The sequence below is a fragment of the Rhinolophus hipposideros genome (genome assembly GCF_964194185.1).
Source record: "Rhinolophus hipposideros genome assembly, chromosome: X".
NCBI lineage: Eukaryota > Metazoa > Chordata > Mammalia > Chiroptera > Rhinolophidae > Rhinolophus > Rhinolophus hipposideros.
Genome location: NC_138046.1, coordinates 43,227,091 through 43,244,274, shown reverse-complemented (window position 1 = coordinate 43,244,274; position 17,184 = coordinate 43,227,091).

Here is a 17,184-nt window from a genome sequence, read left to right as displayed (position 1 = left end):
CTAGCCACAATTCCCACTCCTGGCCCTAAGCCTACTCCGAGGTGTACCTCGACACCCACCCCTTGCCCTATGCCTACCCTAGCGATACGCGTACAGCTCCCACTAGCCCTAGCTCGGGCCCTAGACCAACGCCCATGGCTCCCTCTAGTCCGAGGCCTAGACCTTGCCCGTCGCTGCCCAGTACACCTTGCCCTTGTTAGGGTTAGGGTTAGGGTTAGGGTTTAGGGTTACGGTTAGGGTTAGGGTTGGTGTTAGGGTTAAGGTTAGGGTTAGGGTTAGGGTTGGTGTTAGGGTTAGGGTTAGTGTTAGGGTTAGGGTTAGGGTTTACGGTTAGTGTTAGGTTTAGGGTTGGTGAAAGGGTTAGGGTTAGGGTTAGTGTTAGGGTTAGTGTTAGGGTTAGGGTTAGGGGTTAGGGTTAGGGTTAGGGTTAGGGTTAGGGTTAGGGTTAGGGTTAGGTTTGGTGTTAGGGTTAGAGTTAGGGTTAGGGTTAGGTTTAGGGGTTAGGGTTAGGGTTAGGGTTAGGGTTAGTGTTAAGTTACCCCGAGCACTACCCCTCGCCCTACGCCTACGCCTAGCACTACCTCTGATCCTACTCCTACCCCTGGCCCTATGGCTCCCCCTACCCATAGGCCCACCTCCATCCCTACCCCTAGCCACATCTCCCAATCCTTGTCCTAGGCCTACTCCGAGGTTTACCCCGACACCCACCCCTTGCCATTTGCCTACCCCAGCGCTACGCCTAACTCTCCCAGTAGCCCTGCCTCGGGCCCTAGACCAACGCCCAGTGCTCACTCTAGTCCGAGGCCTACCACTTGCCCGTCGCCGACCAGTACACCTTGCCCTACCGTTAGCCAGAGCACTAACCCGTGTCCTACGAATTCACACTGGACCCACCCTTACGACACCCTAATACAGCCCTACACCTGTTCCGAGTCCTAGGACTACCCGGAGCACTGCCGTGACACCTACCCCTAGCCCTCGGTTAACCTCTACCACTACCACTCGTCCTAGGCCTAACATGAGCCCTAACCCTAACACTGCTCGTTGACCTCTGCCAACCACTAGCCCTGCATCTAACCCTACCCCGAGAACGACCCATCGCCCTAGGCCTACGCCTAGCACTACCTCTGATCCTATCACTACCCCTGTCCCTACAGCTCCCCCTACCCATAGGCCCACCCCCATCCCTACCTTTTGCCACAGCTCCCACTCCTGGCCCTAGGCCTACTCCGAGGTTCACCTCGACACCCACCCCTTGCTCTATGCCCACCCCAGCTCTACGCCTACTTCTCCCATTAGCCCTAGCTCGTGCCCTAGACCAACGCACATGGCTACCTCTAGTCCGAGGCCTAGAACTTGCCCGTCTCTGACCAGTACACCTTGCCCTTGTTAGGGTTAGGTTTGGGGTTAGGGTTAGGGTTAGTGTTAGGGTTAGGGTTAGGGTTTAGTGTGAGGGTTAGGGTTAGGGTTGGTGTTAGGGTTAGGGTTAGAGTTAGGGTTAGGGTTAGGGTTAGTGGTAGGTTAGGGTTAGGGTTAGGGTTAGGGTTAGGGGTTAGGGTTAGGGTTAGGGTTAGGGTTAGGGTTGGTGTTAGGGTTAGGGTTAGGGTTAGGGTTAGGTTTGGTGTTAGGGTAGAGTTAGGTTTAGGGTTAGGGTTAGGGGTTAGGGTTAGGGTTAGGGTTAGGGTTAGGGGTTAGGGTTAGGGTTAGGGTTAGGGTTATGGTTAGGGTTAGGGTTGGTGTTAGGGTTAGGGTTATGGGTTAGGGTTAGGGTTAGGGTTAGGGTTAGCGTTAGGGTTAGGTTTAGGGTTAGGGTTAGGGTTAGGGTTAGGGTTAGGGTTAGGGTTAGGGTTGATGTTAGGGTTAGGGTTAGGGTTCGGGTTGGGGTTGGTGTTAGGGTTAGGGTTAGGGTTAGGGTTAGGGTTGGTGTTAGGGTTAGGGTTAGGGTTAGGGTTCGGGTTGGGATTGGTGTTATGGTTAGGGTTAGGGTTAGGGTTGGTGTTAGGGTTAGGGTTAGGATTAGGTTTGGTGTTAGTGTTAGAGTTAGGGTTAGGGTTAGGTTTAGGGGTTAGGGTTAGGGTTAGGGTTAGGGTTAGGGATAGGTTTGGTGTTAAGGTTAGGGTTAGGGTTAGGGTTCAAGTTGGTGTTAGTGTTAGGGTTAGGGTTAGGGTTAGGGTTAGGGATAGGTTACCCCTAGCACTACCCCTCGCCCTAGGCCTACGCCTAGCACTAACTCTGGTCCTACCCCTACCCCTGGCCCTACAGCTTTCCCTACCCATAGGCCCACCTCCATCCCTACTCCTAGCCACAGCTCCCACTCCTTGTCCAAGGCCTACTCCGAGGTTTACCCCGACACCCACCCCTTGCCCTTTGCCTACCCCACCGCAAAGCATACCTCTCCCACTAGCCCTACCTCGGGCCCTAGACCAACGCCCAGTGCTCACTCTAGTCCGAGGCCTAGCACTTGCCCGTCGCCGACCAGTACACCTTGCCCTACAGTTAGCCAGAGCACTAACTTGTGTCCTACGAAATCACCCTGGACCCACACTTACCGCACACTAATCCAGCCCTACACCTGTTCCGAGTCATAGGACTACACGGAGCCCTCCCGTGACACCTACCCCTAGCCCTCGTCTAACCCCTACCACTACCACTCGTCCTAGGCATAACATGAGCCCTAAACCTAACACTGCTCGTTGGCCTCTGCCAACCACTAGCCCTTCACCTAACCCTACCCCGAGCATGACCCCTCGCCCTAGGCCTACGCCTAGCACTACCTCTGGTCCTACCAATACCCCTGGCCCTACAGATCCCCCACCCATAGGTCCACCCCCATCCCTACCCCTAGCCACAATTCCCACTCCTGGCCCTAAGCCTACTCCGAGGTGTACCTCGACACCCACCCCTTGCCCTATGCCTACCCTAGCGATACGCGTACAGCTCCCACTAGCCCTAGCTCGGGCCCTAGACCAACGCCCATGGCTCCCTCTAGTCCGAGGCCTAGAACTTGCCCGTCGCTGACCAGTACACCTTGCCCTTGTGAGGGTTAGGGTTAGGGTTAGGGTTTAGGGTTACGGTTAGGGTTAGGGTTGGTGTTAGGGTTAAGGTTAGGGTTAGGGTTAGGGTTGGTGTTAGGGTTAGGGTTAGTGTTAGGGTTAGGGTTAGGGTTTAGGGTTAGTGTTAGGTTTAGGGTTGGTGAAAGGGTTAGGATTAGGGTTAGTGTTAGGGTTAGTGTTAGGCTTAGGGTTAGGGGTTAGGGTTAGGATTAGGGTTAGCGTTAGGGTTAGGGTTAGGGTTGGTGTTAGGGTAGGGTTAGGGTTAGGGTTAGGTTTGGTGTTAGGGTTAGAGTTAGGGTTAGGGTTAGGGTTAGGGGTTAGGGTTAGGGTTAGGGTTATGGTTAGTGTTAGGTTACCCCGAGCACTACCCCTCGCCCTAGGCCTAAGCCTAGCACTACTTCTGATCCTACTCCTACCCCTGGCCCTACAGCTCCCCCTACCCATAGGCCCACCCCCATCTCTACCCCTAGCGACATCTCCCACTCCTTGTCCTAGGCCTACTCCGAGGTTTACCCCGACACCCACCGCTTGCCATTTGCCTACCCCAGCGCTATGCCTAACTCTCCCACTAGCCCTACCTCGGGCCCTAGACCAACGCCCAGTGCTCACTCTAGTCCGAGGCCTACCACTTGCCCGTCGCCGACCAGTACACCTTGCCCTACCGTTAGCCAGAGCACTAACCCGTGTACTACGAAATCACCCTGGACCCAAACTTACCGCACCCTAATCCAGCCCTACACCTGATCCGAGTCCTAGGACTACCCAGAGCTCTCTCGTGACACCTAACCCTAACCCTCTCCTAACCCCTACCACTACCACTCCTCCTAGGCCTAACATGAGCCCTAACCCTAACACTGCTCGTTGGCCTCTGCCAACCACTAGCCCTTCACCTAACCCTACACCGAGAACGACCCCTCGCCCTAGGCCTACGCCTAGCACTATCTCTGGGACTACCACTACCCCTGGCCCTACAGCTCCCCTTAACCATAGGCCCACCCCCATCCCTACCCCTAGCCACAGCCCCCACTCCTTGCCCTAGGCCTACTCCGAGGATTACCTCGACACCCACCCCTTGCCCCATGGCTACCCCAGCGCTACGCCTACCGCTCCCACTAGCCCTAGCTCGGGCCCTAGACCAACGCCTATGGCTCTCCGAGTCCGAGGCCTAGAACTTGCCCGTCGCTGACCAGTACACCTTGCCCTTGTTAGGGTTAGAGTTAGGGTTAGAGTTAGAATTAGGGTTAGGGATAGGGTTAGGGTTTAGGGTTAGGGTTAGGGTTATGGTTGGTGTTAGGGTTAGGGTTAGGTTTAGGGTTAGGGTTGGTGTTAGGATTAGTGTTAGTGTTAGGGTTAGGGTTAGGGGTTAGGGTTAGGGTTAGGGTTAGGGTTAGGGTTAGGTTACCCTGAGCACTACCCCTCGCCCTAGGCCTACGCCTAGCACTACCTGTGGTCCTACAGCTACCCCTGGCCCTACAGCTCCCCCTACCCATTGGCCCACCCCCATCCCTACCCTAGCAACAGCTCCCACTCCTGGTCCTATGCCTACTCCGAAGTTTACCCCGACACCGACCCCTTGCCTTTTGATACCCCAGCGCTACGCCTATTGCTCCCACTAGCCCTACCTCGGGCCCTAGACCAACGCACAGTGCTCACTTTAGTCCGAGGCCTAGCACTTGCCTGTCGCCGACCAGTACAGCTTGCCCTACCGTTAGCCAGAGCACTAAACCGTGTCCTACGAAATCACCCTGGACCCACCCTTAGCCACACCCATATCCAGCCCTACATCCGTTCTGTGTCCTAGGACTACCCGGAGCCCTCCTATGGCACCTACTTCTAGCCCTCGGCCAACCCCTACCACTACCACTAGTCCGAGGCCTAAAATGAGCCCTAAGCCTAACACTGCCCGTGGGCTTATGTCATACAGTAGCCGTTCACCTAACCCTATCCCGAGCACTATTCCTCGCCCTAGGCCTACGCCTACCACTACCTCTGGTCCTACCCCTACCCCTGGCCCTACAGCTCCTCCTACCCATAGGCCCACTCTCATCGCTACCCTTAGCCACAGCTCCAACTCCTGGCCCTAGGCCTTCTCCGAAGTTTACCCCGAAACCCACCCCTTGCCCTATGCCTACCCCAGCGCTACGCCTACCGCTCCCTCTAGCCCTAGCTCGGGCCCTAGACAAACGCCCAGTGCTCTTTCTAGTTTGAGGCCTAAAACTTGTCCTTCGCTGACGAGTACACCTTGCCCTTGTTAGGGTTATGGTTAGTGTTAGGGTTAGAATTAGGGTTTAGGGTTAGTGTTAGCGTTAGTGTTGGTGTTAGTGTTAGGGCTAGGGTTAGGGTTAGGTTACCCCGAGCACTACACCTTGCCCTAGGCCTACGCCTAGCACTACCTCTGGTCCTACCCCTACCCCTGGCCCTACAGCTCCCCCTACCCATAGGCCCACCTCCATCCCTACCCCTAGCCACAGCTCCCACTCCTTGTCCTAGGCCTACTCCGAGGTTTACCCCAACACCCACCCCTTGCCGTATGCCTACCCCAGCACTACGCCTACCTCTCACACTAGTCCTAGCTCGGGCCCTAGACTAACAACCAGTGCTCCCTTTAGTCCGAGGCCTAGCACTTGCCCATCGCCGACCATTACACATTACCCTAACGTTAGCCATAGCACTAACCCGTGTCCTACGAAATCACCCTGGACCCACCCTTAGCCACACCCATATCCAGCCCTACATCCGTTCTGAGTCCTAGGACTACCCGTAGCCCTCCTGTGACACCTACCCCTAGCCCTCGGCCAACCCCTACCACTACCACTACTCCTAGGCCGAACATGAGCCCTATGCCTAACACTGCCCGTGGGCCTATGCCAAACAGTAGCCGTTCACCTAAACCTATCCCGAGCACTATTCCTCGCCCTAGGCCTACGCCTACCACTACCTCTGGTCCTACCCGTAACCCTGGCCCTACAGCTCCCCCTACCCATAGGCCCACCCCCATCGCTACCCCTAGCCAAAGCTCCAACTCCTGGCTTTAGGCATACTCCGAGGTTTACCCCGAAACCCACCCTTGCCCTATGCCTACCCCAGCGCTACGCCTACCGCTCCCACTAGCCCTAGCTCGGGCCTAGACCATCGCCCACTGCTCCCTCTAGTCCGAGGCCTACCACTTGCCCGTCGCCGACCAGTAAACCTTGCCCTACCGTTAGCCAGAGCACTAACCCGTGTCCTACGAAATCACCCAGGACCCACACTTACCACACCCTAATCCAGCCCTACAACGGTTTCGAGTCCTAGGACTACCCGGAGCCCTCCCGTGACACCGACCCCTAGCCCTCGTCTAACCCCTACCACTACCACTCGTCCTAGGCATAACATGAGCCCTAAACATAACACTGCTCGTTGGCCTCTGCCAACCACTAGCCCTTCACTTAACCCTACCCCGAGAACGACCCCTCGCCCTAGGCCTACGCCTAGCACTACCTCTGGTCCTACCACTACCCCTGGCCCTACAGCACCCCCTACCCATAGGTTCACCCCCATCCCTACCCCTAGCCACAGCTCCCACTCCTGGCCCTAGGCCTACGCCGAGGTTTACCTCGACACCCACCCCTTGCTCTATGCCTACCCCAGCGCTACGCCTACTGCTCCCACTAGCCCTAGCTCGGGCCCTAGACCAACGCCCAAGTCTCTCTCTAGTCCGAGGCCTAAAACTTGTCCTTCGCTGACCAGAACACCTTGCCCTTGTTAGGGTTATCGTTAGTGTTAGGGTTAGAATTAGGGTTTAGGGTTAGTGTTAGGGTTAGTGTTGGTGTTAGTGTTAGGGCTAGGGTTAGGGTTAGGTTACCTTGAGCACTACACCTCGCCCTAGGCCTACGCCTGCACTACCTCTGGTCCTACCCCTACCCCTGGCCCTACAGCTCCCCCTACCCATAGGCCCACCTCCATCCCTACCCCTAGCCACAGCTCCCACTCCTTGTCCTAGGCCTACTCCGAGGTTTACCCCGACACCCACCCCTTGCCCTATGCCTACCCCAGCGATACGCGTACCGTTCCCACTAGCCCTAGCTCGGGCCCTAGACGAACCCCCAGGGCTCCCTCTAGTCCGAGGCCTAGAACTTGCCCGTCGCTGACCAGTACACCTTGCCCTTGTTAGGGTTAGGGTTAGGGTTAGGGTTAGGGTTAGGGTTAGGGTTTAGAATTATGGTTAGGATTAGGGTTGGTGTTAGGCTTAAGGTTAGGGTTAGGTTTAGGGTTGGTGTTAGGGTTAGGGTTAGTGTTAGGGTTAGGGTTAGTGTTTAGGGTTAGTGTTAAGTTTAGGGTTGGTGAAAGGATTAGGGTTAGGGTTAGGGTTAGGGTTAGTGTTAGGGTTAGGGTTAGGGGTTAGGGTTAGGGTTAGGGTTAGGGTTAGGGTTAGGTTACCTTGAGCACTACCCCTCGCCCTAGGCCTACACTTGGCACTACCTCTGGTCCTACCCCTACCCCTGGACCTACAGCTCTCCCTATTCATAGGCCCACCTCCATCCCTACCCCTAGCCACAGCTCCCACTCCTTGTCCTAGGCCAACTTCGAGGTTTACCCCAAACCCACCCCTTGCCCTTTGCCTACCCCAGCGCTACGCCTACAGCTCCCACTAGCTCTACCTCGAGCCATAGACCAACGCCCAGTGCTCTCTCTAGTCCGAGGCCTAGCACTTGCCCGTCGCCGACCAGTACACCTTGCCCTACCATTAGCCAGAGCACTAACCCGTGTCCTACGAATTCACCCTTGACCCACCCTTACCACACCCTAATACAGCCCTACACCTGTTCCGAGTCCTAGGACTACCCGGAGCACTGCCGTGACACCTACCCCTAGCCCTCGGCTAACCCCTATCACTACCAATCGTCCTAGGCCTAACATGAGCCCTAACCCTAACACTGCTCGTTGGCCTCTGCCAACCACTAGCCCTGCATCTAACCCTACCCCGAGCACGACCCATCGCCCTAGGCCTACGCCTAGCACTACCTCTGGTCCTATCTCTACCCCTGGCCCTACAGCTCCCCCTACCCATAGGCCCACCCCCATCCCTATCCCTTGCCACAGCTCCCACTCCTGGCCCTAGGCCTACTCCGAGGTTCACCTCGACACCCACCCCTTGCTCTATGCCCACCCCAGCGCTACGCCTACTTCTCCCATTAGCCCTAGCTCGTGCCCTAGACCAACGCACATGGCTACCTCTAGTCCGAGGCCTAGAACTTGCCCGTCGCTGACCAGTACACCTTGCCCTTGTTAGGGTTAGGGTTGGGGTTAGGGTTAGGGTTAGTGTTAGGGTTAGGGTTAGGGTTTAGTGTTAGTGTTAGGGTTAGGGTTGGTGTTAGGGTTAGGGTTAGGGTTAGGGTTAGGGTTCGGGTTCGTGGTAGGTTAGGGTTAGGGTTAGGGTTAGGGTTAGGGGTTAGGGTTAGGGTTAGGGTTAGGGTTAGGGTTGGTGTTAGGGTTAGGATTAGGGTTAGGGTTAGGGTTAGGGTTAGGGTTAGGGTTAGGGTTAGGGTTTAGGGTTAGGTTTAGGGTTGGTGTTAGGGTTAGGGTTATGGTTAGGGTTAGGGTTGGTGTTAGGGTTAGGGTTAGGGTTAGGGTTAGGGGTTTGGGTTAGGGTTAGGGTAAGGGTTAGCGTTAGGGTTAGGTTTAGGGTTAGGGTTAGGGTTAGGGTTAGGGTTAGGGTTAAAGTTAGGGTTAGGGTTAGGGTTAGGGTTGGTGTTAGGTTTAGGGTTAGGGTTAGGGTTCGGTTTGGGGTTGTTGTTAGGGTTAGGGTTAGGGTTAGTGTTTGGGTTGGTGTTAGGGTTAGGGTTAGGGTTAGGGTTAGGGGTTAGGGTTAGGTTAGGGTTAGGGTTATGGTTAGGATTAGGGTTGGTGTTAGGGTTAGGGTTATGGGTTAGGGTTAGGGTTAGGGTTAGGGTTAGGGTTAGGGTTAGGGTTGTTGTTAGGGTTAGGGTTAGGGTTAGGGTTGGTGTTAGGGTTAGTGTTAGGGTTAGGGTTAGGTTTGGTGTTAGGGTTAGAGTTAGTGTTAGAGTTAGGGTTAGGGGTTAGGGTTAGGGTTAGGGTTAGGCTTAGTGTTAGGTTACCCCGAGCACTACCCCTCGCCCTAGGCCTACGCCTAGCACTACCTCTGATCCTACTCCTACCCCTGGCCCTACAGCTCCCCCTACTCATAGCCCCAACTCCATCCCTACCCCTAGCCACATCTCCCACTCCTTGTCCTAGGCCTACTCCGAGGTTTACCCCGACACCCACCCCTTGCCATTTGCCTACCCCAGCGCTACGCCTAACTCTCCCACTAGCCCTACTTCGGGCGCTAGACCAACGCCCAGTGCTCACTCTAGTCCGAGGCCTACCACTTGCCCGTCGCCGACCAGTACACCTTGCCCTACCGTTAGCCAGAGCACTAACCCGTGTCCTACGAATTCACCCTGGACCCAACCTTACCACACCCTAATAAAGCCCTACACCTCTTCCGAGTCCTAGGACTACCCGGAGCACTGCCGAGACACCTACCCCTAACCCTCGGCTAACCCCTACCACTACCAATCGTCCTAGGCCTAACATGAGCCCTAACCCTAACACTGCTCGTTGGCCTCTGCCAACCACTAGCCCTGCATCTAACCCTACCCCGAGCACGACCCATCGCCCTAGGCCTACGCCTAGTACTACCTCTGGTCCTATCTCTACCCCTGGCCCTACAGCTCCCCCTACCCATAGGCCCACCCCCATCCCTACCCCTTGCCACAGCTCCCACTCCTGGCCCTAGGCCTACTCCGAGGTTCACCTCGACACCCACCCCTTGCTCTATGCCACCCCAGCGCTACGCCTACTTCTCCCATTAGCCCTAGCTCGTGCCCTAGACCAACGCACATGGCTACCTCTAGTCCGAGGCCTAGAACTTGCCTGTCGCTGACCAGTACACCTTGCCCTTGTTAGGGTTAGGGTTGGGGTTAGGGTTAGGGTTAGTGTTAGGGTTAGGGTTAGGGTTTAGTGTTATGGTTAGGGTTAGGGTTGGTGTTAGGGTTAGGGTTAGGGTTTGGTTAGGGTTAGGGTTCGTGGTAGGTTAGGGTTAGGGTTAGGGTTAGGGTTAGGGGTTAGGGTTAGGGTTAGGGTTAGGGTTAGGGTTGGTGTTAGGGTTAGGGTTAGGGTTAGGGTTAGGGTTAGGTTTAGGGTTAGGGTTAGGGTTAGGGTTAGGGTTAGGGTTTAGGGTTAGGTTTAGGGTTGGTGTTAGGGTTAGGGTTATGGTTAGGGTTAGGGTTGGTGTTAGGGTTAGGGTTAGGGTTAGGGTTAGGGGTTTGGGTTAGGGTTAGGGTAAGGGTTAGCGTTAGGGTGAGGTTTAGGGTTAGGGTTAGGGTTAGGGTTAGGGTTAAAGTTAGGGTTAGGGTTAGGGTTAGGGTTGGTGTTAGGTTTAGGGTTAGGGTTAGGGTTCGGTTTGGGGTTGTTGTTAGGGTTAGGGTTAGGGTTAGTGTTTGGGTTGGTGTTAGGGTTAGGGTAAGGGTTAGGGTTCGGGTTGGGGTTGGTGTTAGGGTTAGGGTTAGGGTTAGGGTTAGGGTTTAGGGTTAGGGTTAGGGTTAGGGTTGGTGTTAGGGTTAGGGTTATGGTTAGGTTTAGAGTAGGTGTTAGGGTTAGGGTTATGGGTTAGGGTTAGGGTTAGGGTTAGGGTTCGTGTTGGGGTTGGTGTTAGGGTTAGGGTTATGGTTAGGGGTTAGGGTTAGGTTAGGGTTAGGGTTATGGTTAGGGTTAGGGTTGGTGTTAGGGTTAGGGTTATGGGTTAGGGTTAGGGTTAGGGTTAGGGATAGCGTTAGGGTTAGGTTTAGGGTTAGGGTTAGGGTTAGGGTTAGGGTTAGGGTTAGGGTTGGTGTTAGGGTTAGGGTTAGGGTTAGGGTTCGGGTTGGGGTTGGTGTTAGGGTTAGGGTTAGGGTTGGTGTTAGGGTTAGGGTTAGGGTTAGGTTTCGGGTTGGGGTTGGTGTTAGGGTTAGGGTTATGGTTAGGGTTAGGGTTGGTGTTAGGGTTAGGGTTAGGGTTAGGGTTAGGGGTTTGGGTTAGGGTTAGGGTAAGGGTTAGCGTTAGGGTTAGGTTTAGGGTTAGGGTTAGGGTTAGGGTTAGGGTTAGGGTTAAAGTTAGGGTTAGGGTTAGGGTTAGGGTTGGTGTTAGGTTTAGGGTTAGGGTTAGGGTTCGGTTTGGGGTTGTTGTTAGGGTTAGGGTTAGGGTTAGTGTTTGGGTTGGTGTTAGGGTTAGGGTTAGGGTTAGGGTTAGGGGTTAGGGTTAGGTTAGGGTTAGGGTTATGGTTAGGATTAGGGTTGGTGTTAGGGTTAGGGTTATGGGTTAGGGTTAGGGTTAGGGTTAGGGTTAGGGTTAGGGTTAGGGTTGTTGTTAGGGTTAGGGTTAGGGTTAGGGTTGGTGTTAGGGTTAGTGTTAGGGTTAGGGTTAGGTTTGGTGTTAGGGTTAGAGTTAGGGTTAGAGTTAGGGTTAGGGGTTAGGGTTAGGGTTAGGGTTAGGCTTAGTGTTAGGTTACCCCGAGCACTACCCCTCGCCCTAGGCCTACGCCTAGCACTACCTCTGATCCTACTCCTACCCCTGGCCCTACAGCTCCCCCTACTCATAGCCCCAACTCCATCCCTACCCCTAGCCACATCTCCCACTCCTTGTCCTAGGCCTACTCCGAGGTTTACCCCGACACCCACCCCTTGCCATTTGCCTACCCCAGCGCTACGCCTAACTCTCCCACTAGCCCTACTTCGGGCGCTAGACCAACGCCCAGTGCTCACTCTAGTCCGAGGCCTACCACTTGCCCGTCGCCGACCAGTACACCTTGCCCTACCGTTAGCCAGAGCACTAACCCGTGTCCTACGAATTCACCCTGGACCCAAACTTACCACACCCTAATAAAGCCCTACACCTCTTCCGAGTCCTAGGACTACCCGGAGCACTGCCGTGACACCTACCCCTAACCCTCGGCTAACCCCTACCACTACCACCCGTCCTAGGCCTAACATGAGCCCTAACCCTAACACTGCTCGTTGGCCTCTGTCAACCACTAGCACTTCACCTAACCCTACCCCGAGCACGACCCCTCGTCCTAGGCCTACGCCTAGTACTACCTCTGGTCCTATATCTACCCCTGGCCCTACAGCTCCCCCTACCCATAGGCCCACCCCCATCCCTACCCCTTGCCACAGCTCCCACTCCTGGCCCTAGGCCTACTCCGAGGTTCACCTCGACACCCACCCCTTGCTCTATGCCACCCCAGCGCTACGCCTACTTCTCCCATTAGCCCTAGCTCGGTCCCTAGACCAACGCACATGGCTACCTCTAGTCCGAGGCCTAGAACTTGCCTGTCGCTGACCAGTACACCTTGCCCTTGTTAGGGTTAGGGTTGGGGTTAGGGTTAGGGTTAGTGTTAGGGTTAGGGTTAGGGTTTAGTGTTATGGTTAGGGTTAGGGTTGGTGTTAGGGTTAGGGTTAGGGTTTGGTTAGGGTTAGGGTTCGTGGTAGGTTAGGGTTAGGGTTAGGGTTAGGGTTAGGGGTTAGGGTTAGGGTTAGGGTTAGGGTTAGGGTTAGGGTTGGTGTTAGGGTTAGGGTTAGGGTTAGGGTTAGGGTTAGGTTTAGGGTTAGGGTTAGGGTTAGGGTTAGGGTTTAGGGTTAGGTTTAGGGTTGGTGTTAGGGTTAGGGTTATGGTTAGGGTTAGGGTTGGTGTTAGGGTTAGGGTTAGGGTTAGGGTTAGGGGTTTGGGTTAGGGTTAGGGTAAGGGTTAGCGTTAGGGTTAGGTTTAGGGTTAGGGTTAGGGTTAGGGTTAGGGTTAAAGTTAGGGTTAGGGTTAGGGTTAGGGTTGGTGTTAGGTTTAGGGTTAGGGTTAGGGTTCGGTTTGGGGTTGTTGTTAGGGTTAGGGTTAGGGTTAGTGTTTGGGTTGGTGTTAGGGTTAGGGTAAGGGTTAGGGTTCGGGTTGGGGTTGGTGTTAGGGTTAGGGTTAGGGTTAGGGTTAGGGTTTAGGGTTAGGGTTAGGGTTAGGGTTGGTGTTAGGGTTAGGGTTATGGTTAGGTTTAGAGTAGGTGTTAGGGTTAGGGTTATGGGTTAGGGTTAGGGTTAGGGTTAGGGTTCGTGTTGGGGTTGGTGTTAGGGTTAGGGTTAGGGTTAGGGTTAGGGGTTAGGGTTAGGTTAGGGTTAGGGTTATGGTTAGGGTTAGGGTTGGTGTTAGGGTTAGGGTTATGGGTTAGGGTTAGGGTTAGCGTTAGGGATAGCGTTAGGGTTAGGTTTAGGGTTAGGGTTAGGGTTAGGGTTAGGGTTAGGGTTAGGGTTGGTGTTAGGGTTAGGGTTAGGGTTAGGGTTCGGGTTGGGGTTGGTGTTAGGGTTAGGGTTAGGGTTGGTGTTAGGGTTAGGGTTAGGGTTAGGTTTCGGGTTGGGGTTGGTGTTAGGGTTAGGGTTAGGGTTAGGGTTAGGGTTGGTGTTAGGGTTAGGGTTAGGGTTAGGGTTGGTGTTAGGGTTAGTGTTAGGGTTAGGGTTAGGTTTGGTGTTAGGGTTAGAGTTAGGGTTAGAGTTAGGGTTAGGGCTTAGGGTTAGGGTTAGTGTTAGGCTTAGTGTTAGGTTACCCCGAGCACTACCCCTCGCCCTAGGCCTACGCCTAGCACTACCTCTGATCCTACTCCTACCCCTGGCCCTACAGCTCCCCCTACTCATAGCCCCAACTCCATCCCTACCCCTAGCCACATCTCCCACTCCTTGTCCTAGGCCTACTCCGAGGTTTACCCCGACACCCACCCCTTGCCATTTGCCTACCCCAGCGCTACGCCTAACTCTCCCACTAGCCCTACTTCGGGCGCTAGACCAACGCCCAGTGCTCACTCTAGTCCGAGGCCTACCACTTGCCCGTCGCCGACCAGTACACCTTGCCCTACCGTTAGCCAGAGCACTAACCCGTGTCCTACGAATTCACCCTGGACCCACCCTTACCACACCCTAATAGAGCCCTACACCTCTTCCGAGTCCTAGGACTACCCGGAGCACTGCCGTGACACCTACCCCTAACCCTCGGCTAACCCCTACCACTACCACTCGTCCTAGGCCTAACATGAGCCCTAACCCTAACACTGCTCGTTGACCTCTGTCAACCACTAGCACTTCACCTAACCCTACCCCGAGCACGACCCCTCGTCCTAGGCCTACGCCTAGCACTACCTCTGGTCCTACCACTACCCCTGGCCCTACAGCACCCCCTACCCATAGGTTCACCCCCATCCCTACCCCTACCACAGCTCCCACTCCTGGCCCTAGGCCTACGCCGAGGTTTACCTCGACACCCACCCCTTGCTCTATGCCTACCCCAGCGCTACGCCTACTGCTCCCACTAGCCCTAGCTCGGGCCCTAGACCAACGCCCAAGTCTCTCTCTAGTCCGAGGCCTAAAACTTGTCCTTCGCTGACCAGTACACCTTGCCCTTGTTAGGGTTATGGTTAGTGTTAGGGTTAGAATTAGGGTTTAGGGTTAGTGTTAGGGTTAGTGTTGGTGTTAGTGTTAGGGCTAGGGTTAGGGTTAGGTTACCCCGAGCACTACACCTCGCCCTAGGCCTACGCCTAGCACTACCTCTGGTCCTACCCCTACCCCTGGCCCTACAGCTCCCCCTACCCATAGGCCCACCTCCATCCCTACCCCTAGCCACAGCTCCCACTCCTTGTCCTAGGCCTACTCCGAGGTTTACCCCGACACCCACCCCTTGCCCTATGCCTACCCCAGCGATACGCGTACCGTTCCCACTAGCCCTAGCTCGGGCCCTAGACCAACCCCCATGGCTCCCTCTAGTCCGAGGCCTAGAACTTGCCCGTCGCTGACCAGTACACCTTGCCCTTGTTAGGGTTAGGGTTAAGGTTAGGGTTAGGGTTTAGGGTTACGGTTAGGGTTAGGATTGGTGTTAGGGTTAAGGTTAGGGTTAGGTTTAGGGTTGGTGTTAGGGTTAGGGTTAGTGTTAGGGTTAGGGTTAGTGTTTAGGGTTAGTGTTAGGTTTAGGGTTGGTGAAAGGATTAGGGTTAGGGTTAGGGTTAGGGTTAGTGTTAGGGTTAGGGTTAGGGGTTAGGGATAGGGTTAGGGTTAGGGTTAGGTTACCCCGAGCACTACCCCTCGCCCTAGGCCTACACCTAGCACTACCTCTGGTCCTACCCCTACCCCTGGCCCTACAGCTCTCCCTACCCATAGGCCCACCTCCATCCCTACCCCTAGCCACAGCTCCCACTCCTTGTCCTAGGCCAACTCCGAGGTTTACCCCGAAACCCACCCCTTGCCCTTTGCCTACCCCAGCGCTACGCCTACAGCTCCCACTAGCCCTACCTCGAGCCATAGACCAACGCCCAGTGCTCTCTCTAGTCCGAGGCCTAGCACTTGCCCGTCGCCGACCAGTACACCTTGCCCTACCGTTAGCCATAGCACTAACCCGTGTCCTACGAAATCACCCTGGACCCACCCTTAGCCGCACACTAATCCAACCCTACATCCGTTCTGAGTCCTATGACTACCCGGAGCCCTGCCGTGACACCTACCCCTAGCCCTCATCTAACCCCTACCACTACCACTCGTCCTAGGCCTAACATGAGCCCTAACCCTAACACTGCTCGTTGGCCTCTGCTAACCACTAGCCCTGCATCTAACCCTACCCCGAGAACGACCCATCGCCCTAGGCCTACGCCTAGCACTACCTCTGGTCCTATCACTACCCCTGGTCCTACAGCTCCCCCTACCCATAGGCCCACCCCCATCCCTACCCCTTGCCACAGCTCCCACTCCTGGCCCTAGGCCTACTCCGAGGTTCACCTCGAAACGCACCCCTTGCTCTATGCCCACCCCAGCTCTACGCCTACTTCTCCCATTAGCCCTAGCTCGTGCCCTAGACCAACGCACATGGCTACCTCTAGTCCGAGGCCTAGAACTTGCCCGTCGCTGACCAGTACACCTTGCCCTTGTTAGTGTTAGGGGTTAGGGTTAGGGTTAGGGTTAGGGTTAGGGTTTAGGGTTAGGGTTAGGGTTAGGGTTGGTGTTAGGGTTAGGATTAGGGTTAGGGTTGGTGTTAGGGTTAGGGTTAGGGTTAGGGTTAGGGGTTAGTGTTAGGGTTAGCGTTAGGGTTAGCGTTAGGGTTAGGTTTAGGGTTAGGGTTAGGGTTAGGGTTAGGGTTAAGGTTAGGTTTGGTGTTAGGGTTAGGGTTAGGGTTAGGGTTCGGGTTGGGGTTGGTGTTAGGTTTAGGGTTAGGGTTAGGGTTAGGGATAGGTTACCCCTAGCACTACCCCTCGCCCTAGGCCTACGCCTAGCACTACCTCTGGTCCTACCCCTACGCCTGGCCCTACAGCTTTCCCTACCCATAGGCCCACCTCCATTTCTGCTCCTAGCCACAGCTCCCACTCCTTGTCCTAGGCCTACTCCGAGGTTTACCCCGACACCCACCCCTTGCCCTTTGCCTACCCCAGCGCAACGCCTACCTCTCCCACTAGCCCTACCTCGGGCCCTACACCAACGCCCAGTGCTCACTCTAGTCCGAGGCCTAGCACTTGCCCGTCGCCGACCAGTACACCTTGCCCTACAGTTAGCCAGAGCACTAACCCGTGTCCTACGAAATCACCCTGGACCCACCCTTACCGAACACTAATCCAGCCCTACACCTGTTCCGAGTCCTAGGACTACCCGGAGCCCTCCTGTGACACCTACCCCTAGCCCTCGTCTAACCCCTACCACTACCACTCGTCCTAGGCTTAACATGAGCCCTAACCCTAACACTGCCCGTGGGCCTCTGCCAAACACTAGCCCTTCAACTAACCCTACCCCGAGCACTACCTCTCGCCCAAGGCTTACGCCTAGCACTACATCTGGTCCTACCTCTACCCCTTACCCTACAGCTCCCCCTATTCATAGGCCCACCCCCTCCCCTACCCCTAGCCACAGCTCCCGCTCCTGGCCCCAGGCCTACTTTGAGGTTTACCTCGACACCCACCCCTTGATCTATGCCTACCCGAACTCTACGCCTACCGCTCCCACTAGCCCTAGCCGGGCCCTAGACCAACGCCCATGGCTCCCTCTAGTCCGAGGCCTAGAACTTGCCCGTCGCTGACCAGTACACCTTGCCCTTGTTAGGGTTAGGGTTAGGG